The sequence below is a fragment of the Rhinolophus sinicus genome, linkage group LG02 (genome assembly GCF_036562045.2).
Source record: "Rhinolophus sinicus isolate RSC01 linkage group LG02, ASM3656204v1, whole genome shotgun sequence".
Classification (NCBI taxonomy): Eukaryota; Metazoa; Chordata; class Mammalia; order Chiroptera; family Rhinolophidae; genus Rhinolophus; species Rhinolophus sinicus.
The window spans coordinates 152,081,787-152,105,965 of record NC_133752.1 but is presented as its reverse complement, the minus strand read 5'-3'; the positions used below and the strand labels follow the sequence as shown (position 1 = coordinate 152,105,965).

The following is a 24,179-nucleotide window of genomic DNA, read 5'->3' as shown; positions in this document are numbered from 1 at the left end:
TGGACAGTGGAATTTTGACCTTGAAAGATGACCAGAATTTGATAATATGGAAAGGGAGTGTTCTGTAACAGATTCAACAGAAGCACAGAAACGGTTGATTTACGAGCTTGACTAAAGAAGAGTGAAGTGTGGTCAAGTTATAGAGAAGAAGGGCTCTTGGAGGCCAAATGAGAACAATTCACCCTGATGCAATATGGCACAGGGAACCATGTTGGATGACTCAGCAGAACTCAGATTGTCACATACCTGTGTCTTCTACCACACCTACTCTTAGTAGGTGTTTAGTAAATATTTCTTGAAGCGAAGTGTGGTGCAATGATGGAAACTTTCAAAGATTTAAATGCCACAGTTAGGACCTAAAATTAACCACTTAAACTACATTTTCTGCTAATCGTTGAGAAAAGAGGGAAAGGATATGGCCCATTTCAAATATAAAAACTGCAACCGTTGTGAATGTACCTCACTGAATAAATACATAATGCAGATAATATTTATTGCACATTAACTGGCACTGCTCTAGGCTCCTGGGATTCTACCATGAACAAGAGACACGAGACCCCTGTCAGATCATTTCACCCAGTGATAATTACTTTGAAGACAACAAACCCAGGTGACTGGAAGAGTGACTGGGCAGGAATGAGCCGGCCATTAAGGAGGGGCTCTCCGAGAATGTGATAGCTGAGCAGAGTCCTGAATGAAAAGCAGGAGCCAGGCAAGGGAAGGTCAGAACACTCCAGTTAGAGGGAAGAGCAAGACAACCACCCAAAGAAGAGGACAGCTTAGCGTGTCATAAGTCACAACTCAAAGATGAGTTTTGTCTTTGGACATAAATTCATTTTAAGGTATGCCAATAGGAATGTGGCAGGAAACTTTTTTTCTTCTTCTTCATTTCTATTCTCTTAGACTTTTCAAAAATAAAATTAAGCCTTCCCAAGACCCATAGTAAAGGGATAAACTTATAACAGCAAAGAGAACAGAAAGTAGACCAGTGCCGAACAAAGGTTTCAGAAAAATATATGGAAGACTGAGAGAGGATGGAAGCCCAGTGACATGCAAGACGGAGGGAGGAAGGATGTGGAGGGTGGGGGCAGCAGCCAAGGGGAGCAAAGAGAACTGCTCTGTCAGACAGACACAGAGAGGCCTGCCTGGTTCCTGTACTGTGACTGCACCTCTCAGCAATCCAATTCCCGTCCCTTCTTCCTTCCTCTGTGGAAAAGAACCTGTAGATAAATTTAAAGAGCAGATTGTGGTAAAGTGTAGGATCTTGAAATTCATTCAAAAGCATTTTAAGGGGATCAGCATGTATGAGTAGGTAACATTTTTAAATGTTTGGTTGTGAGGAGAAGAGAGTATGGCGGGAGCTAAAGAAAAATATTAGGTTGCAACAAGGGATTTTTATGGTGGTGGTGATTATTTTTCAAACAGAGCAGACTTGAAGATGTTGAAATGTCAATGAAAAGTACCTGTGGAAAGGACGTTCCTAACCAGTGTTCCTACTTCCAGGTTTCCCTCTCTTTGCCTGTCTTGGTTAATCTTAGCTATTTTTTCTAAAGCTCAACTCAAAACACACTGGCCTATCTCCTAGAGTTCCTCAGTAGGTGTCCTAACCTGCTGTTATTACATCTCTACTCATGCCCTTTCTGGTATTTAAAATATTCTCTTCACATTTCTAACCCTGAAAGTGCCAGTGAACTTTAAGCTATGTTTCAGTGCTGCCTTTTCTTACATTTTCCTTGAGGGCAAGCACTTATTTCATGTTTCTTTTTATTTAACACACTGGCCACATAATAGATTATTTAGTGAGCCTTTGTGGATTCTTCTTCCCCAAAGGTTATCACTTTTCCTAATGTCATTTGTTGAATAGTTGTCCACGTCTTCACTTCTCACTCACCACATTCTGGCTGCTGCCCCCATCACATGCCTGAAAATGCTGTTTGGAAGACCTCCCACGAGCTCTTTATTGCTAACACAGGGAACACTTCTCAGGCCTTTCCCTATCTCAGATTTCAGCAAGATTTGACTCTCTAAACCACAACTTTTCCTTGAACAATCTCTCCTCTTGACTTCAATAACACGTCATTTTCCTGGCTGTCTTGTGACCTCTCTACTTCTTCTCAGTTGATTTTTAGGATCTTTTTTCCATCTTGCCTTCCCTTCAATGTCACACTCAGGTCTCTAGCCTAGCTTTTCTTCTTTTTTCACTCTGCCTGCTCTACCTGGCTGTGTTCAACCATGTCAATGTCACCAAGTCCCTTTTTCTCTCCAGCCCAGATCTCTCTTCTGAGTACCAGACCAACAAGCACAAATGTCTCCCAGACACGCTCTCTTGGACAACACAATCGCATTTCAAATTGAATATGTCCAAACTAAACTCATCACGGGTACTCTACTCGTTTTCCACCCACCCCATTTTATCCTCCACTCTTTCCTATCTCAGTGAGTTAAACTACCAGCTATCTGGTTTCTTAAATCAGATTTTGATCTGGTCATCATCCTTGATTTTCAAAAGATGAATCAACTTGTATGTCTTGGAGAGCAGTGGTGCCCTTAACAGTGACTGACACTTTCAGGAAAAGTTTTGTGTTGTTTGGTTTATTTCTTTGGAATGGACAAGGGAAGAGTGAATTGTTTTGCATTAGATAGGTTGAGTTTGAAGTCACTGGGGCCTATGTAAAAAAATGTTGATTGGGCATTTGGAAATCTTGGTATTGGAGTTATGAAAAGGTTTCAGAGCTAGAGTTACATAGTTGGGAATTATCTACAATATATACAGACAAAATTGAAACCATATGAGAAGATGAGATCATCAAGGGAAAGAGTACATAGAAACAAGGATACGTGGAAACAAGTTGTAGCAGCAGGTCATAACTCTTAAAACTTATAGGACCTTATAGAGTATCTGGCACAATTTTTTTTTTCACCTGAAAATTGTACAGAGACTAAGAGAGGAAGAAAGAAATTAAATTCTAAAAAAAAAAGAAATCTACTTTGGAGGTCTTTGATGTCAAGTTTGTTTAATGTTCCAAAGCTCAGACCAAGAGAAGATTCCGAGTGAGTTGACTCTGCAAAAGTCACGGGCCTCAGAATCAAGCCAACATTGTTGCTGGCAACACAACGAGCCAGAAAGAACTTGGGTCTCTTATGACTTCCATGAACCAATAGATAAGCAAGCCCTGACTCTCACCCGACTTCCAGATTGCCTGCAATGTAAAGCAATATCTCCCCTTGTGGTGTAAACCAGTTCGATTTGTTACTATGACTGAAGTAACAGCAAGTGCTGGAGCCAGCTCATGTGGGCTCACAGAGCTGATAGCGCACATCTCTTCCCAACTCTGTATTCAGTTACATCATGTTGTTAGCTTGAAGCTGGCTGTGAGGGGACTATGTACAACCTTGAACTTGGCAGATGCTGTGAGTTGGAGTTTTTTTAATCCAATGAAAATCTCGTTGTTAAACATATTCCACCCCATCACTGGTTACAGCCGAAAGCATCCTTACCAATACACTTGAATCAAAAACTGCTGGTCAATGTTTGTCACTGAATACGTAATTCGTTTGGAAAAGTATCAATCAATATCATGCAGCTGTAATCCTGTTACTGTAGGGTATCTATCTATACTTTATAATAGAATGTTTAGAATTGATTGGGAGGTTGGAAATCTGGGAGTTTACATTTCCTTGGAGGAGTTTATACCTCTCTCCATGGGGATGTGATGAGGGTGTTACCCTTCTACCTCAAGTCAAATGAGAGATTTCAAGAGAACTACTCAGAGAACCTGATGTGAGTCCCATAGAGTTTGAAGGACATAGAGACACACACTTAAAAGTCTAGAGGGAAAACACATTGGCTGAAATTGCGGAGAAGCAAAGAGATGGTTGTTTTGAAGGGGCACAAGTTCAGAAGTATTTCCCAGGAGCCGGAGCAGATCCTTCAGAAGGGAGCTGATTGAATCATCTTGAGAAGGTTTCTGGCTGTGAGGATGATGTGGAGGGTCAAGGTGACCCAATATGCAGACTGCCTGGGAGCTGGGGCGGGGGCGGGGGGTATGGCAGTGGTAGCCAAGGACATATCTTCATCTAAGTCAAAGAACTGTAGGTGAGAAACCCCTCAGAATGATACTGAGGTGTTTGGTAGGAGGACGGTCACATTCACAGGAGTCCAGAATTGTGTATCTGATGCATCCAGAGAGCACTAATACCAAATTATGACTGTCTTAGTACAGTTAGAATAGACTCCCACCATTATTTCTCCCTTTCTTCATATGCTCCAACCCTGAGGGGCCAAAAAGGCAGCTAGTGAGTGTGTAAGGAGAAGGACTTGAAAGAGCAAGGGAAAAGATGGGTCTCCTAACCCCTCAGATTTCCCAGTCACAGACAGGCCTTGATGGGAGAGGCAGAGGCTTTAAACTGGGTAAAAGATGCACATTTAAAAGTTAGATTCGAAGGTACCTTTCAAAACTACTGAATGAAATGTTTCTTGTGACTGCAGGAGACTAGAAAAGCTGTGGCACCTGCTTGGTATTTCCTTTAGGGGCAGAGAAGAACTGGCAAGAGAGTGGGTTTGAAGGATCCTTGGAAGAAATAGAATGAAGAGAATCTCTGTGCCCCACTGGATAATTCAATAAACATGTTAGATTTGCAGAGATGATTACAGCCTTTAGTAACTTTATTATCTGTGTGGAAGTGCAGTAATGTGCTTAATTGAGGTCCATTGAATAAATGAATAAAACTCCAACTTGGAGTAAGAGAAAAGTATTTGGGAGGAAGTTCTCCCATCTGAGCAAAATGAGATATTGTCTGAGTCTCTATCATGTCAGAAAGAAAGGTACTTTCTTTTCATGCTCTCTATATTAAACAGAGTATATATTAGGATTGATGGGAAGGTGGTGGTTTGTGGATATTCATAACACTTTTTCCCTTTAGCCCCATAACACTAAATACAAACACAGAATTTCCATCTCTCTCTCCCCAACCTCTGCCCTGTGCAGAGATGAAGAGGAAGATTGCTCTGCATGTCTATTGATGTATCTGCTTTTCTCCACAGGCAATAAGTGCTGTGGTAGCAATTTGGACTCTTAGTAACTTTTAATTAGGGGGAATTAGAATGCATGGCTCTTAGGGTCTAAAGCTTGGCACCTGAAGTGTCCAAAACAGTAGCCAGTAGCCATAGGTGGTTATTCAATTTTAATTTGTAAGCGGGCATTTTCCCGCCAAATCGCGTCGTAACGCGGGGCTTTTTTGACATTTTCTCGCCAAAATTAGACTTTCCGTAAAATATTCATATCTTTCGATCTATTTGATATTTTTCTATGAAACTTTCAGTGTTTTAGTTTAAAAAGAGGTCTCTATTTATTTACTTTGCAAAATTTTTGCCGGTTCCAACTAGAGGCGATATGAGGAGTTTACTCGTTTCCCGCAAAAAATGTGTTATATTTAATTCAAAGTACGTGAAATTAAAAACTCAATTTTTCTATCATACTAGACACATTTTAAGTGCTCATTAGCTACATGTGGCTGGTGGCACAGAGTTAGAATATTTTTATCACAGAAAATTCTTTTGGACAGTGCTATCCTAGATTTTTATTAGAGAAAGACATAAAATATTTTTTGAAATAAATTTCTACCTGGTGTGATTCAGGTCTATTCAAAAAAAAAAAAAAGAAAAGAGGAGATAAACTTTCATATTTAAACAAGTCAAGAAAGTAAATAAAATAGTCTTCCATTTAAGAATTTGAAGTAGATCTAAGGCTGACTTTGACAGAAGCGGTCTTTTATGTATAAATTTTATTTAAATGCTTTCATGTGACTGTTTATATAACTTAATAATTTACATTGTAATGTTAGAATATGTCTTTTGGGATCATTCTCAGAGAGTCCATTTCAGTTTTTATAAAGCATTACGTAGATATTTGATATTGGCAAAGAGAAATGAAAGTTGTCTATACTTAGGAAAGAATCTTTACATTCACCCCAAGTGAATGTTTGGATAATATGGACAAATTACATTGATTCTTACCAGGGATAAGAAGCCTGCCTAGTTCCCTTCTCTGAATGTCCAGGATAATTTATAGCAGTTTCACTTCCAGTTCAGAACTGGCAACTGGGGAAAAACTATTGTGTCAGAGAAGGACCCATTGGATTTATCACATAGTAACTTCATAGAAGATCATTACAATTGTTAAGGAACAAAAATTTACCTGAAGCTCTAATTGGCTTTATTCATGAATCAGGCAGTATCCTGTTTAGGAAATAGAGAGGTGCTCTGAGAAGCTGTATAACATAGACGGCTTTTATAGGCAGAAACTGGGAGGGACAAGAAAGTTATTAGCTGGAGAAAAGAAAGGATTGTTTCAGGCAAGGGTACCTTCCCTTAAGGGAGGAGAGGATGATGGGGTGGGTATCTTATCAGACAGATTGCTTCAGCTTCCTTTAGGGGGATGAAGAGGGCCCAATGATAGATGACCTCATTAGTACTGAGCAGAAAATTCCAGACTGACCGCTTACGATTACATTCTTTGAGAAGGTTGAAAATGCAGTTAGGTCAGGTATTAAGTCTAGGTTCACTGTCGCGGGCTTTAGCACAAGTGACTCCATTTGGGGCCTGTGGTTTGTCTCTTTAATGCAATGAAGTATGATTATAACAATTTTCCGTAGCACAGGAATTGACAATGGAGAGGGCCCAGGAGAGATGAGAGAAAAGATGGTAAGACTGCCATTTTCATAAGCATGAAGGTAGGTAGGCCGAATGAGAGCAGGCATCTTTGTTTTGTTTTACATGTGCCTCAAAGCCTAGAAGGCCGCCTGGCACATAGTAGGTGCTCAATATTTGTTGACTGAAAGTGTTGTGACTATGTGTCAACTTAATGTTGGACAGAATACTATCCTCTGCATTACCGTGTTTCCCTGAAAATAAGACCTAGCCGGACAATCAGCTCCAATGCATCTTTTGGAGCAAAAATTAATATAAGACCTGGTCTTATCCAATGTGGTCTTATATTAATTTTTGCTCTAAAAAAACACATTGGAGCTGATTGTCTGGCTTGGTCTTATTTTCGGGGAAAAAGGATATCTCATTCACTGAGAGGTATGAAGGGAACATTTTATTAACCCAATTTAAAGATGAGAAAAGGAATAAAGAGAAGTTATATGGGTTTCCCCAGGTGACATAGCAAGTGAAAAAACTGTGACCTTAGCTCTGCTTTGCAAAGGGAGGGAAAATGCAGTGCTTTCTTTGTCTTTGCCTATTCATTGTTGAGCATTGTATTTTTTGTTTGTTTTCTACTTTGGAGTTTGGGGTTTCAAGAGTAAACGTATTATTAATTGGTTAGCTTGGGGTGAGTAGATAAATGAATGAAGGAAGGATAAAAAAAAATACATGCCTTAATGTACAGCAAAATTTCAGGTATCAAGCCTAAACAAGTGTTAGTTAATTCTGTGTGTTTTACATTTTTTTCCCCTGAAATTTCTAGTTGTCTGATTTCTTTAAACTAGACTTCTAGACCAGGGATTGAGAAAATCTTTTCTGTACAGAGCCAGATAGTAAATATTTTAGGCTTTCTGAACCATATGCTTTCTGCTGAAAATATTCAGCTTTGCCATTATAGTGAAAAGAGCCTGGATAACACATAAATGAATGAGTGTTGCTGTGTTCCACTGAAACTTTACTTTTAGACCCTGAAATTTGAATTTCATGTAATTTTCATGTATCACAACATATATTCTTCTTTTGAATTTTTTCAACCATTTAAACATTTAAAAACCATTCTTAACTCATTTCAATAGGCTAACTTTGGCCCGTGAGCTGTGGTTTGCCTACCCCTGCTAAAACTCCCACCTTGTAAGTAATATCATCAGAGCAAGCTTCTCTGAGCACAGCTCTGATAATATTCCTTTGCAGAAATGCCCACTGGCTCCATAGAGACTATGGAGTGAAGTATAAACTGTTTGGCAGGAACACAACATGCCCAGGCCCAAGGCCCAAGCTGCATTTCCAGCCTTATTCTTCTCTCACTTTCCAAGGTCCGGTTCACCCAAGCCCTCTGTGAGCATGCCTGCTCTTTCCACCTAAATGCCTTCTTTATCCCCATCCCTATTCTTCCTGTCAAAAGTCTGCCCTTCTTTCTGCCTTCATCTCTTAAGTCTTCCCCAATCCACAACTCCCTCCCCAGCTGGACTGAACCTTTTCTTTGGTGTTCCAGCTTTGCAGCGTGTGTTCTTTTTTACCCCTGGTATTGAATAGATTCTGTCTTCTATTATAATTGTGTATATGACCTGCCCTACAAAGTTATCAGCTGTTGAGGTTAGCACTTGCATCTCATATTTTAGGTAGGGTTCTATGATATGGTTCCATGAACATTTGTGGAATTTAAATGAATAACCTGAAAAGGGTCAAAATGGAATCACTTAAAGTGTTGCTCTTTGCAATTTCAGAAAATTGGTAACTTTACTCTTTCCCAGCAGCTTTTAAGGTAAAATTATTGATAACAGGACAGAAAGAAAAACTGTGTCTTTTACTAAATAGAGTTATTTTTCATTTTATGAAAAAAGATTTTTAACGATCGGTTTCCGAAAGCTTAATTCACTGTTATAATTGGCTGTAAATGAAAGGCTCCTCATTAGCTGTGAAATGAGTGATCGTACAGGAATCTTCTTGTCAGTAAAGACTTGTAGGAACTTAGTAAGAAGGCAAATTAGCCACACTTATCCATGGAACAAGGTAGAGAAGCGAGTTGAGCAGCTCATAGAGCAAACCTTTTAAAGCTGCAGATGGACACTGAGAAGGCGGAATGTTAAAGCACAGACGGACTGAGCCTTGCATGAAGGTGTGTGTTGGGGTAAACTGGTCTATCTTTATACATCTTATCTTCATATATGTCTTCAAGTAGTGTTTTCTTATCCTTTTTGGAACCATGAAAACATCACAACTATTGTGAAAGGTTACTTGCTCATTGTGAAAAACCCAATCATTGTTTAAAACCAGGCTGTGTTAACAATGAAGACAACTGGTGGCCACGAGGTGAAAATTTTGCTAGGACTCCATCTGCCTGTCCCAGTGCCTGGGAGATTTTACCAATGCAAACTGAATAGGTGTCTGTGCCCTCCTTTGCTTTTCATCTGAGAAGTGGTGTTGCCGTGGATGGAGTTACATAGAATGCAAAGAAATCTCAAAATAAAAAAGGGCATTCATTAAAGGGTGCTCCAAACGGGGTGAGCAGCATGTTCAGGTGGGCTGAGGTCAGGATGGGAATAGTTACCGATCTTCTAATTAATCAGGAGAAAGTATTCATTGGGAAGAATGTTGAAAGTGTAATTTGCCAATTGTATAAATGGTTGAGGGTAGGTAAGTCCCCGTCAAATATGCAAACTAACATGACCTACAGAAGAAGGGATGTAATTTGGAGAGTGAGAACGATGTGGAGCTTTTCCTTGGAGGGGAAGACTGTGATTTAGAAAATCAAATGTTGGTTAGGCATTTGGGGAACCCTGGGATGATGGTGATATAAAGAAAGGCTTTTGAGAGTTTCAGCTTCGCTATCTCAAACCATGGTCACCCTTTACTTCGATAGTCAGTGAAAACTGAGTCTTATCTGCTGAAGGTTAAAAAAAATGAATGTGTGCAAAAGGGAGAAGCTTACTGGATTTTAAATGAACAGTTTACTCTTGAATAACCTGGTTGGAACTGCACAGGTCCATTTATACATGGATTTCTTTTTTTAAAAAAGTTATTTTGTTCTCAGTTTAACAACAACAACAAAACCATTGAAATCTTTGCATACCTTGTTTGATTGGAGAATTTTAATGTTTTTCATTTATTATTGTAAAACTGAGGACCATTTTATAGCTTTTATGTGTGGCTGTGAAATGTAGGGCAATCTGTATTTAAATAGGGTTAAATTACTCTAACAGAAATGAATCTTAGTTTTTCCTTCAAGTCAAGAGTTTTTTTGTTTAAATAAACTTCTTATTTAACAAGGAAAAGAAAATGTGAGCTAGAAACCTCTTGTAATCTATCTTAGCAAGCATTCATTGAATGTTTAATAATATACAATCATCTTCATGATGCATGGGGATAAAATTTTAGTAAGATGAAATTTTTGTATCCAGAAAACTTGCAAACTAGTGGGAAAAAACAGGTAAGTACATTAAATACAGGGGGACATATGATAAGTATCACTTGAAAGGACCACTGTCCTATGGGAATATAGGAGGGAAGGCGTTTTATCAGTGTGAAGGCCTTAGATGATAGACGGAAGGACCCAAATGTCCTCCAGTGCATTTTAAGAGTGTAATGTATTCAGTAGCAGTTTAAGAATCAGACTTAAATCGGATACAACAGGAAGACAGTTCATTACTCCTTCATCCCTTATCTTTCCTTCAGTCTTGTCACCAACCTTCCCAACGTTTTGACATCACCGTCTGACTTGTTGGTTTGATTTGCCCCTTGCAGAGTTAAACGGTTCTTTCCTGGTGGATTATAAGTCCCACCTGTTAAGAGGATATTCAGTTTGAAAAATAAAGGTCAATATATACTTGGCCAAAAGGAGTAGTTCTCAACATTGGGCTTGTGTAGGAATCACATGGGGGAACTTAAAACATACAGATGCTTGTCATTTGTGTCCTGGTAACAATGCACTGAGAACACAGCATAACTCGGGTATTCTGCCAAAAATGCAGAAACTACCTGAATCTAATCATACAAAAACATGAAAAACCCACATTGAGTGAGATTCTACAAAATAACCAGTCTGTTATTTAAATTTTTTTCAGGTCCTAAAAGATGCGAGGAGCAGTTCTATATTAAACAAGACTAAAGAGACATGATAAGTAAATGCCATGGTGATCTTGAATTGGATCCTAGACTAGAAACTAGACCAGAAAAAGGACATCAGTGGGACATTTGGAGAAACCTGAATAAGGTGTGTAGGTTATATGATATAATTGTACCAATGTGGATTTCTGGATTTTGATAATCATACTCTAATTATGTAAGAGAATGTCCTTGTTTTTAGGACATACACACTAAAATGTTTTGAAGTAGAGGGGTGTTGTGTCTTCCACTTACTCTCAAATGTTTCAGAAAAGTATGCATTTATAGAGACTAGTATATTTAGAGAGAGACAGACAGAAAAAAGAGGGGGTGGAGAGGAAGAGAATGACAAAAGTACTGTAGAGTATCTGGATTGATGGTATACAAGAATTCTTCATACTACCTTTTGCAACTTTTTTGTAAATGTTATATTATTTCAAAAATGAAAACTGCTTTTTAATTAAAAAGAAAAAGCACTGATGCCTGGATCCCACTCCCAGGGATTCTGACTTACTTCATCTAGGGGTGGGCATCGGGACTAGAGACTCTTTCCAGCAGCTGATTTTCATGTGCAGTCAGGATTGAGCACCGCTGGCTTATGTAGACTCTGGTTTCTAGAGACACAGAATCTCTAAGGTGCCTATCATTTATGAAACTTGTTGTAGTTATGGGCACTGGGATTGGAGATTAAAGAAAAAAGAAGAAGAAGCATCTCTGAGCAAAGCGGTTTATTAGGGTCCTAAGAACAGATACCTCAAAGGCCCAGCAAGTCACATAAATGTGTAAAGCAACAGAACATAAGATAACAGGGAATGGTGGGAATATGTCTGGATTAAGTCCATTCAATTCATTTTTAAAAAATATTCTCCTGCAGAATCCAAAATTGGCAGGCTGATTTTGGGACAGTGGGTCATCAGACTGGAACATCTGAACCTGAAAGAACAGAGAACTATGGTTGTGATTTGTAGGCATAGAAATTAGACAGTACTTAGAGTCCTAAATATAGTGGACCAGACACTATATTTACGCATTAGGTTTATATTAAATTTAAGCAAAGTATATATTTAAGATAAATTTGGAAGCAAGATAATATACATTTGATAGCTGTTTTATTAGTTTAACTTTGGCTGCAAGTTACATAAAACCTCAACATAAACTTATTTAAACAACAAAGCCATTTAACATCTAACATAACAGGAAGTCTAATCACTTAACAATGTCCTCACGGATCTTTGTTCTTTCCATCTCCTTGTTCCACCTTCTTTAGTGGGTCACCTTTGCCCCTTGGCTAGCTCCTCTTACAGGTCCAAAAGGGCAGCAGAAGCTCTGGGCCTCACATTCAGATGTAGCAATGATCTTTTCTTGTTTTTACCTCCCAGGAATAAGGTCTTTTCCAGAAACCCCTTCCTCTATGTCCCAATGCCCTGAATTGGGTCACATGTTCATTCTTAAGCTAAGGTTTGGAAAGAAAATGGGATTTCCAGGTTGGGTTTAGGCTAAACAGGATCTGCCTTGAGGATGGAGATCATCGTCCTCTGAGACATGAGGGAGGCAGGGTGGATAGTGCTGCAACACTGGGGTGGAGGTAGGGAATGAGCATTAAGTAATCAAACAGTAGAGGCTGCAGTAACAAACTGTTTCTAATCAGACATTTCTCTGAGATTAAGTCAGACTCTCACATAAAACGAGACTGTGTAAACACTCAATCCAAGTAGAAAGACTGGCAAATTAAGCAATTTAAAAATTGAGAGATGTGGAATGTAGAGAAAAAAAGCACACGACCAACCAAAAGATTTGGCTTTCCATTAACCAGCTCAACGACCTTGATCAAGTAACTTAATTTTTCTAGACCTCATTTATTTTTTCCACCTAAAAAATAAGGGTTGGACTGGATGATTCCTAAGACCACTTCCAACATTAATAGCCTGTTAGCCTATAATCACTGTTTACTAAGCTCCTTATAAAATAAATGAACTGAAGAACTTGGTATTTGGGAGGATGCCTCTCAGCGTAAATAATTCTACAGTGCCGACAGAAAATAAGGGAAAAGCAAATGCTTTAAAAACATAATTAGGACTTCCAGGTTTTGGTCAGGCATATAAAGCACTTAGAAGTTGTCCTTCCATCCTCATAACAAGGAAGAAGCTGACTAAATTGAAAAATCAACAACTTTTCTTAGATCTGTCAGAAGTGAGATCAAGGGCAAACCATTGTACCTAAAACTGGAGAGATGGGTAGGCCAATACAAAGAATCACAACTTTCTGAAACAAAAACCTTTGCACAGAGAACAGAGACCTTCTCGGGAACCAGTGCCAGGGTAGGAAAACTCCAACTGCTACTGACGACTTGCTGGAGGCTCAGTGTGGACAGTCCAGGGGGACTTGCCCAGCCAGAGCGGAGCCCCCAACAGACACTTTTGTGAATTTTACTTGCAAGACATCTGCTAGGTTCTCACAGAGAAGATTGGAAAAAAGTCTCCTCATGTTTCCTGCAGATGGAGGGAAAAAATTAACGTTTTGAAATACTCTAGAGTGTTCTGTTCTTCACCATAAGTCAGCCCTAAAGAGGGAAAGTATTTTACCAGAGCAAAAATGATTGAGGTTTTATCAGAGCCTGACTAACCTGAGGGAAAAGAAATCCCTTCCATATGGGAGAAGGGAAATACTCAACTGCAGTCGACTCTGGCCATCTTCTACCACCTAAACGGTGTGTTGTGAAACCAAGATGCACTGGTGAAGTTCACAGCTCAGGGACACAGGCTCACGAAGGGATTGAGCTCTAATCATAGGATTAAAGACCATTTCTCCTCCTGCCATGCCTTACCGCCATACCACTAAATGCCCACTTACCAGAGTACCAGTACATCATGTCAGCTCTCAGCAAAAAAATTGCAAAGAATACTAAAAGGCAAACAATGAAGTTTGAAGAGACAGAACAAGCATCAGAACCAGACTTAAATATGGCAGCATATTGGATTTATCAGAACTAGGAATTTAAAAAAGCTGATTAATATTCTAAAAGCTCTAATGGATAAAATAGATAACATACAAGAACAGATGGGCAATGTAAGCAGAGGGATGAAAATTCTAAGAAAGAATAAAAAAGAAATGATAGAGAGCAAAAACACTGTAACAGAAAAGAAAAGTGCTTTTGATGGGCTCGTTAGAAGGCTGGACATAGCTGAGGAAAAGAACCTCTGAGCTTGAGGATACGTCAATAGAAATTTCCATAATGAAAAAGCAAGGAGATAAAAAGACTGGGGAAAATAAGCAGAATATACAAGAACTGTGAGACAACTACTCATCTTCATAATGGTAAATACCAGAAGGAGAAGAAAGAGAAAGAAACAAAAAATACTTGAAGCAATAATGATTGATAATTTCTCCCAAATTTATATCAGATATCAAACCACAGATCCAGGAAACTCAGAACACCAAGAATATAAATGCCTAAAACACTACACTTAGATATATCATATTCAAATTGGAGAAAATGAAAAATAAAGAAAAAATCTTGAAAGAATCCAGAGGGAAAAATATCTCACCTATTGAGGAACAAAAATAAGAATTACATCTGACTTCTCAGAAACCACGCAAGCAAGAAAAGATTGGAGTAAAATATTTAAAGTATTGGTATTAAAAAAACACTAACCTATAATTCTAAGTCCTACAAAATTATTCTTCAAAAGTGGAGGAGAAATAAAGACTTTCTAAGACGAGCAAAAATTATTGCCAGTAGACCTGCCTTGCAAGACATGATAAAAGTAGTTTTTTAGAGAGAAGGAAAACTATATGAGTCAGAAACTCAGATTTGCATAGAGAAAAAAGAGCATTAGAGACGGAATAAGTGAAAGTAAAATAAAAATTTTTGTTTTTTCATTCTTGATAACATTCTTAGTCTTAATTGATCTGATAACAATTTCTTCAAAATAATATCAACAATGTATTCAAATGTTGTATACTTCTACACAAGTGACGTGAATCACAGCAATTATACAAGACAAGAGAGGGAGGAATTAGGATTATTTTCTTATTATAAGGTTCTGAACTACCCATGAAGTGTTACAGCATAGTGTTACTTGGAAGTAGACTTGGATTAATTGTAAATGTATATTGCAAACTCTAGGGCAGCCACTAAATAGAATAAAAATGCTAAAATAGAAGAAAAAATGGAATCATGTAAAATGCTCAGTTAAAAACACAAAGGGCAGAAAAAGAGTGAAAGACAAAAACAGGAATAAAGAATAAAAACAATGAATAGAAAACAGTAACAAATATGGTAGATGTTAATCCAACTGTATCAATATTCACTTTAAATGTCAATATCTAAATACACTATTAAAAGACAGAGGTTGTCAGAATAGATTAAAAAAAATAAAACACACCTATATGTTGTTTACAAGAAACCCATTTTAAACATAAAGATACATATAGACTAAAAGTAAAGGAATGAAGAAGATATATCATACTAACATTAATCAAAAGAAAGAGGGAGTAGCTATATTCATTTCAGGCAGAGCAGATTTCAGAGCAAGGAAAGCTATGAGGGATAAAGAGGGGCATTATATAATGATAAAGGGATCAATTCTTGAAAAAGAGATAACTATCCTTAATGTATATGCACCTAACAATAGAGAATCAAAATACATGAGGCTGATAGAACTGCAAGGGGAAATAGATTATTAGCTAGAGACTTCAAAACCCCTCTATCAGAAATGGACCGATCTAGCATATAGAAAATCAATAAGGACATAGTTAAACTCAACAACACCATCAATCGCCTGGATCTAATTAACATCTATAGACTGCTTCATCCAACAACAACACATTTAAGATACACATTCTTCTCAAACACACATGGAATATTCACCAAGACAGACCACATTCTGTTACACACAATAACATGTTTTTCTGTTTTATTGAGATATAATTGACATATATCACTGTATAGGTTTAAGGTGTGCAGCATAATGGTTTGACTTACATGTATTATGGAATAATGACAGCAAAAAGTTTAGTTAACATCCGTAATTTAATATAGATACATAAAAAAGAAAAAAAATTCTCTTTATGATGAGAAGTCTTAGGATCTACTCTCTTAACAACTTTCATATATATCATACAGCAGTGTTAACTAGAGTCATGACGTTATACATTACATCCATAGTATAATTTATCTTATAACCGGAAGTTTATACCTTTGACCACTTTTCTCCAATTCCATTCTCCTCATTCCCTGCTTCTGGTTACCACAAATCTGATTTCTTTTTCTGAGGTGTTTTTTTCCTCCAAGATTCTATATATAAGTAAAATCATACAGTATTTATCTTTCTTTGGCTGGCTGATTTCACTTAACATAATGTTCTCCAGGTCCATCCGTGTTGTGGCAAATGGCAGAGTCTCCTTGTTTTTCTTATGGCAACAAATTTAAAATAAGAATCATTATAATGTCTGCTCTCAGACCACCGTGGAATTAAACTAAAAAAAAATAACAAAAAGATAGCTGCAAAATCCCAAAATACTTGGAGATTAAACCATATACTTCTAAACATCACCTGGGTCAAGGCTATTTCAACATTCAGAAATGAATGTACTCCATCACATCAATAGGCTAAAGAAAAACCACGATTATATCAATGAATGCAGAAGAAGCATTTGACAAAATCCAACCCTCATTTATGATAAAAATTTTAAACTAGGAATAGAGTAGAACTTCCTCAACTTAATAAAGAATATCTACAAAAAAAACCACAGTTAGCATAATACTTCATGTTGAGAAACTCAAACCTTTGCCACTAAGATCAGGAAGAAGACCAGGATGTCCTCTCTCGCTACGCCTTTGGACACCATATTGGAAGTCCTAGCTACTACAATGAGACAAAATAAAAAAGTATACGGATTGGGAAAGAAGGAATAAAACTGTCTTTGTTCACATATGACATATATGTCTATGTAGAAAATCCAACAGAATTGACCAAACTACTGGAATTAGTAAGCAGTTATAGCAAGGTTGCAAAATACAGAGCTAACGTAAAAAAGTCAATTGCTTTCCTATATATCATCAATGAACAAGTGGGATTTGAAATTTAAAAACACAATAGCATTTACATTAGCATCCAAAAATATAAAATACTTAGGTATAAATATATATAGATGCTCTATATGAGAAAATCTAAAAATCTGATTAAAGAAATCAAAGAACTAAATAAATGGAGAGATACTCCCTATTTATGTATAGAAAGACTCAATATTGTCAAGATGTCGTTTCTTCACAATCCCAAACTTTTGGCAAGTTGTTTAGTGAATGCTGACAAACTGATTCTAAGGTTTATGTGGAGAGGCAAAATACCCACAAGAGCCAACAGAATATTGAAGGAGAAGAACAAAGTTGGAAGACTGATGTTACCTGACTTCAAGACTTACCATAAATCTACAGTCATCAAGATAGTGTGGTAATAGTGAAATAAATCAATGGAACAAAACAGAGAGCCCAGAAATAAACTTACATAAATATAGTCAATTGATCTTTGACAAAGGAGCAAAGGCAATACAGTGGGCCAAATATAGTCTTTTCAACAAATGGTGCTGGAACAATGGGATCAAATATATGGTGATGGACGGAGAACTGACTCTGGGTGGTAAACACACAATGTGATTTATAGATGATGTATTACAGAATTGTACACCTAAAACCTATGTAACTTCACTAACCACTGTCACCCCCAATAAACTTTAATTTACATGAATGAATAAATAAATAAATAAATAAATCGAGACACAGAACTACATTCCTCATAAAAATTAACTCAAAATGGATCACAGGCCTAAATGTAAAACAAAAACTATTAAACTCCTAGAAGATAACGTAGGAGAAAATCTAAATGACCTAGGTATAGCAGCAACTTTTCAGACATAGGATCAAAGGCATGATTCAAAAAAAAAAAAAAAAAAAAATCAACAGCAATCTTAAAAAAAGAAAAGAAAGAATTTATAAGCTGGACTTCATTAAAATAAGAAACTTCTGCTTTGCAAAAGGCACTATTATGAGAATGAGAAGATAAGCCACAGACTGTGAGAAAATACCCACAAAAGACATATCTGATAAAGAATTTTTATGCAAAATTTACAAAGAACTCTTAAAACTCAACAGCAAGAAAACAAACAAGTCAATTTAAAAAAAAATGAGCAAAAAACCTGAACAGGCACTTCACCAGAAAAGATATACAGATGGCAAATAAGCATATAAAAAGATGCTGAACATCAGGAGCTATTATGGCACTGCAAATTAAACAAAAATGAGACACCACTACACACCTATTAGGATGGCAAAAATCCAAAACACTGACAACAACAAATGCTGGTAAGGATGTGGATCAACAGGAACTCTCATTTATTGCTGATAGGAATAAAAAATAAAATAAATCGAACATCCACTTTGGAAGATACATTGGAAAACAACTTTTGGAAGTTTAATTTTCTTATCAAAATAAACATATTCTTGCCATATGATCCAACAATTTTGCTTTTCTGCTATTTACCCAAATGTGGTGAAAACATGTCCACACAAAAACCTGCACACAAATGTTAATAGTAGTTCTATTCATAATTGCCAAAAGTGGAAGTAATCAAAACGTCCTTCAGTAGGTGAACAGATAAAAAAACTATAGTGCATCCAGACAATAGAATATTATTTAGGGTTTGGGAAAAAAAAAAAAAAAAAAAAGAGCTATCAAGCAATGAAAAGACAAAGAAGAAACTTAAATGCATATCACTAAGTGAAAAAATCCAATCTGAAAAGGCTACCTACTGTACAATTTCCAACTATATGACAATCTGGAAAAGGCAAAACTATGAAGACAGTAAAAGTATTAGTAGTCGCAAGGGTTAGGGGGAAGAAGGCATGAATAGGTGGAGCACAAGGGATTTTTAGGGCAGTGAAAGTACTCTGTAGGATGCTATAATCGGGGATACATGTCATTATGTACAGAGGGTGCCAAAAAAATGCATACACGTTTTAAGAAAGGAAAACTGTATTAAAATTGTAATACTCAATATGCACCAATAACAGAAGATGAATACAAGTCATGTTTGACTTCTGCAATTATAAGAGGTGCTCAAAGTAGTTACCATCAGCATCCAGACACTTCTGATTGCAGCAAACTGCTGCTTGAGCAGTGCTGACCAAAGTGTCCACTTGTATACATTTTTTGGGCACCTCCGGTATTTGTCAAAACCCATAAAATGTACAACACCAAGAGTAAACCCTATGAACTTCGGGTGACAATGATGTGTCAATATAAGTTCATCCATTATAACAAATGTTTCCCTCTGGTGTGGGATGCTGATTGGGGGGGTGGGGGGGGTGCTGTGCATGGGGCAGGGAGCATAGGGGAAGTCTCTGTACCTTCACCTCAGTTTTTCTGTGAACTGAAAACTGTTCTAAAAATAGTCTATTAAAATAAAGCCTAAGTAATGCTAACTGTCAGACTCTGAGATGTAAATTTTGTAGAATACAATAAGAATTTTCTCTATTTGACCTCAGCCTTTGTCTGTTACTTTCTTCAGGAATGTCATGACAAACAGATTTGTCTGGAAGTTTGATGAGCAAGAAACGGTATCTGAAAGTAGCCGTTCCATTTGCATGTCACTCGTCTCCATGAATGAGGGCAAATTCTCCAACCTTGTCCTTCCCAAAAGGAAATTTGGATTTTTTTACGGTAAGCATCCAATTATCTATTTTCATTAAAAATAACATTTTAGATATTTCTTATCCATAAGTTGTTGCCATTGAACAAGAAACAATGTGAATTCTGTGTATGTCAAAATTGATGCTGAAACTAAATGAGCAAGGTTAGTGCTGACATCTACTGTTAGAACTTGAGCGTGAATTACTTCACCACAAGTGTGCTTTGTAAGGAGATGGGCGTCGTGCAGCAATAGTTGAAGATGTAGGAGTGACTGTAAAACAACAATACCGCAAGCTCCATTATGCTAAAAAAAAAGGAGCAAGGGAATCAATTAGCACTTCTTATGCTAAACATATCAAAGAATCTGGAAGCAGAAGATAAATTAATGTCAAGAGGTATTTCTTAATTCTCATCCAGGAGTCTTTATAAGGCTCTGGCATCTTCAACAAACCTCCCATTCTGTTTCTCTTGTAATGTTTCAGTCCCTGGAGCTTTAAAGAAAAGGTAGGGATGGCTACTGGGTTTCAGAGCAATCTTTAGGAGGGAAAGAGAGAAAAGGAGAATAGAAAACTTCCCTGACCTTGGTCTTTCTCTTGCCCTGGGGCTTTGCTCTAAATTACAAATTGGCCACCTACCTTTTGTTTTAGTTATCTTTATCTTCCTCTGGAAATATTTTCCATCCCAATCTGGGAAATAGCTATTGAATGATGTCACTATGCCTATTTTAAAAGGTGTGTATCATGTGAGGTCTCACACTCCATCACCTCACAGTTACTTATGTGTCTCATGAGTAGGTATTACCTAGACTGGTGAGAAGAAACCCAGGATGTAAAATTCTTCCAGCCAAAGAAAAACATGCTCTTTAGCCTAACCATGGGAGCGAGAAGGTGGGCATATCCTCACTTTGTACAAAGGAAAACAGCTGTGTGTTGCGATTGTTGTTGGGCAAGAACTTCTCTAAAATTTGAGAATGGCAATGTCTATACCCGATGTCTATTCATCATTGTTGTCAACCCAGCAGGAGGTCAGACAGGCCTGAGAGGTGGACAGGAGGACTCAGAGCTGTTAAGGAAGATTATCAGGCCCTTCCCCCGCCCTGCCCCACCAACATACAACTGATGGTTCTGTGGGGGTCTTCTGGTCTTGCTCCTCATTCTCGTCCCGTGTTGTTGTACTTCCCTGGTCTGATAGCTACACACTCCCTAAAAGCAATAGGCTTGTTCCAAAGTACTGTGCAGGACTAACTACGCCCCCATGTGGAGAGTACAAAGACATTGTCTATATTTTTGCCCTCTTATTCACTTGTTTTCAAGACAATTCAAATAGGCTAATTTAACTGCCACTTTTTCTTTTTTTTTTTTTCAGTTTTTCTATTTTTACAATAAATTATTCGAGTATTTAAAATACGATTCATTTTAAGAAAAAATTGTTGGTGGTAGCCAACAGTCTTCATGGAAGATCTGAATAAGCGAAAGGATTGGTGTTCTTTTGGATAAAATCATAAAAATACTTCTGCGATTTTCATACAGATATAATCAAACCACTCTTTGTACAATTGCTCTTAGTTGGCATTTTAGAATCCACAATATGCTATAACACTTTTTAAAATCTGTGCCATAGAAGACCATTTTATGTTCATTGAAATAAAAATCTTTGGAAAACATAACAGAAGATGTGGGCCTGGCAAGTTGATCAGCTGTTTGCTCTCCCGTGAGGCTGTTACACGGGGTGATCGATGCAATACAGCAGCGAACATAATGGGTCACAACAGGGTAGAATGCGTCCTTGTCGGGCATGTGCAGAAAGGAACGTGGGGTTGTTTGCCATAGCAGTGGTCCCTTTCCTAGTGAGAGACCGGGGAAGGGAAGAGGAGCGATGTCAGTTGACATTAGATTGAATACATGTGACACCTCAACTTTGTCTCCTTCTGTGGGTTGTGTCCACTAACCTGGTCTCCACCTGGTGGGTACCAGTATTTTCTGAGTCCTGTATTTAAGAGACATTTTTAATTTATTCATTTGGCCTCTTTCTCTTCTTTAAAGTATAAGTCCATATTAGCTAATTCTAGAAGAATTTAGAAAAACGTGTGTTCACTTTCTCCCCTTCACCCCCAGTTATCAGCCATTCTTTGTCACTGCTGATATTTGTCACCACTGAAATGGGATATAGGTCTCCTCTCCTTCTCTGCCCAGACCACAGCCCCGGCCTTGTCTTTTCTGAGGCTCCAGTTGCTCTACTACACATTGCTTTCTCCTTTCATTTTTGACTTCTTAACCAAAGCTCCATTATATTGAGGGCACACTGGGGTTTTTTTGGAGCACATTGAGTCACCTGTGACCTCTTTGTGGCAAACGAAATCCAATTGAATTGATTCAGCTGATGGGGGTTTGTCCAGGCTTGGCTGGGCCTGTCACACTTAAGTCAGCATCATGCCCTTCAGTGATATGGAGAGAACAAGGTAAGATTAACTGGAAAGAGGGCTTTGTGTCACTCTGCCAGTCATTGTCAGTGACCCTGCTCCATAGAGTGGCATTTCTAATGTCTGGGGTAGCTCAGAAAAGTCCAGCAGAATCCACTGCACAAAGTATTTTGAACACACCTATATTTTCTCAGGTATAAATGGGCCCAAATTAGTCCTTAGTTTTAAAACATCTCTTATAAGCACGCTCCACTTGAAACCAAATATTTACTTGAAAACCAAGAGATCCCACTATTTCATTGTCCACACAAAGTGAGGTGGCTTACAATACGTTCTTAGTCATTTTCCCCCCTCAAATTGTCTGTTCCAAAGCCCAAGTCAGATATCATCAACAGCAAGGGATTCCTTCAGAAATTGCTGCCACTTTAAATATCAAAGGCCTTACAAATACACATAGACTTTGAACCAGCATTTTTGCATCTCCTAATGTATCATAAAGAAATCATTAATTCTAAGGAAACAAATACTTAGCTGAAGATGTTTATAACAGTGCTACTTATAATAGTAAGTTATCAAAAACAAGCCTGTCAACTGTAGAATGGTTAAATGTTCATGATACCTGTATACAAAGCAATTCTAAGCACCATTAAAAATTATGTTGTAAAAGAATATTAATTAACATGGGGAAATAGCTTGATAAATTGTTAAGTGAAAGAATTGGATTAAAGGACTCTGTAGAGAGTATGTACAACATGCTCCCATCTTTGGAAAATATATATGTATATGCATAGAAAAAGTCTGAAAAGCTTTCATACAAACTACCAATAGTAGTTAATTATTGGGTGGTGGAATTATAAGAATTTTAATTTTCTCCTATTTCTTCATTTGTATTTATTTTACAATGAATGAGTAGTAATTACATATTTTTAAATACTTCCAAAAGAAAAATCACCACTGCTCTTCTGAGAAGCACCAACAGATACTGTTTCAATCCTTCTGCTCTGAGAAATGTGCCAAGTATTGTCATAGAAACTATGTGGAATATGAAGGAAGAGCGCATACAGGTCATCAGTGGGTTTTGATACATAGAGCACAAGCATAACCTTGTTACAAACAGGTTTAATCTTCTTAAACAAATCTATCTAGCTGGGTTCATATTTTGCAAAATATTGCCCTACTAGTAGAGCTTTGCACACCAATGTTTAATGGCTCTGTGTAATTTTCATTAAGCTCTACAACGGTCTGCTACACAGCTCTTCCACCCACAACAACACTGGAACCTGCAGCAATGTTGCCTCAAGGAAGACAACACACGATGTTTGGACAGGTTCCCCCAGAGAGCATGGTGGCTAAAGAGGTTTAGTCGGCTCTGAGCATGTGTAGAAATTGGCAGGCAAACTAGGTGATGAGAGAAGTATGAATGGCAGAATGGGGAAGGGTCCAGTGCAGGCATTAATAAGTGTCTCATGTCCTTCCCCATTCTCGAATCCAGAACCCCAAAGATCTGGATTCAAGTCAAGTCGTGTGAATGTTAAACATGTAAATAAAATTGGAATCCATCTGTAGGTGATTACATTTCAAACCAATCATTTATATAGAGACCATTAAATTAACCAAAAAGCTCACTCCTTTAATATAAAACAAACAAGCACCAAAAAAAAAAAAAAAACCCCACAAAAAAAAACAACAAAAAAAACACACCAACTCCCTGGTGATTTATTTTCTCAGCATAGAATTTAATTTGTGTTGGGTTTTGGTACATATATTGCCTGTTCATCTATATAGGAATTTCACTTAAAGACATACATAGAATTTAAACTGCAGATAGACTATTAGGAGAATAGCTGGAAGTCATTTACAAAATTGGAATGAGCCCAAGATAGAGAATGGAAAAGCCCAAGCTTCAATAGATGTTTTCCAGAATTGTTAAAGTTCAGATTCATCATGTTTAATTCCCAAAACAGCAATTCCTAGCAGCATAGGATCCCTGAAATATGCAGAAGAAATGATTCAGAAGCAAAAGGGAATAAACCACCCAACAAATAATAAGAATGAACCCTAATGTCAGTAGGTGGCATGTATACATTCATTTATTCAACAAATGTTTATCGAGGACCTGCTTAATAATACATCATAGGGCTCAAAAATGATTTCTTAGGTGCATATGTGACTCCAAACTATTCATTCAGTATGTGTCCTCTTTAGCACATAAGCACTGCGTGCAAAGTCCAGTTTGAATGAACATCAAGGGCGGCAGTGAGAAAAG

At 37.6% G+C, this 24,179-nt stretch overlaps 1 protein-coding gene across 1 annotated transcript in view; it reads left to right on the top strand.

The window, feature by feature from the left end:
* Positions 1-10,778: 10,778 nt before the first annotated feature.
* The window catches only part of PCED1B (PC-esterase domain containing 1B), a 231,095-nt gene continuing 217,694 nt past the window's right edge, over positions 10,779-24,179 (top strand). The window contains exons 1-2 of the mRNA XM_074325794.1: positions 10,779-10,916; positions 19,373-19,524. The gene's annotated coding sequence lies outside the window, so the exon portion shown is untranslated. The remainder of the gene's footprint in view (positions 10,917-19,372; positions 19,525-24,179) is intronic.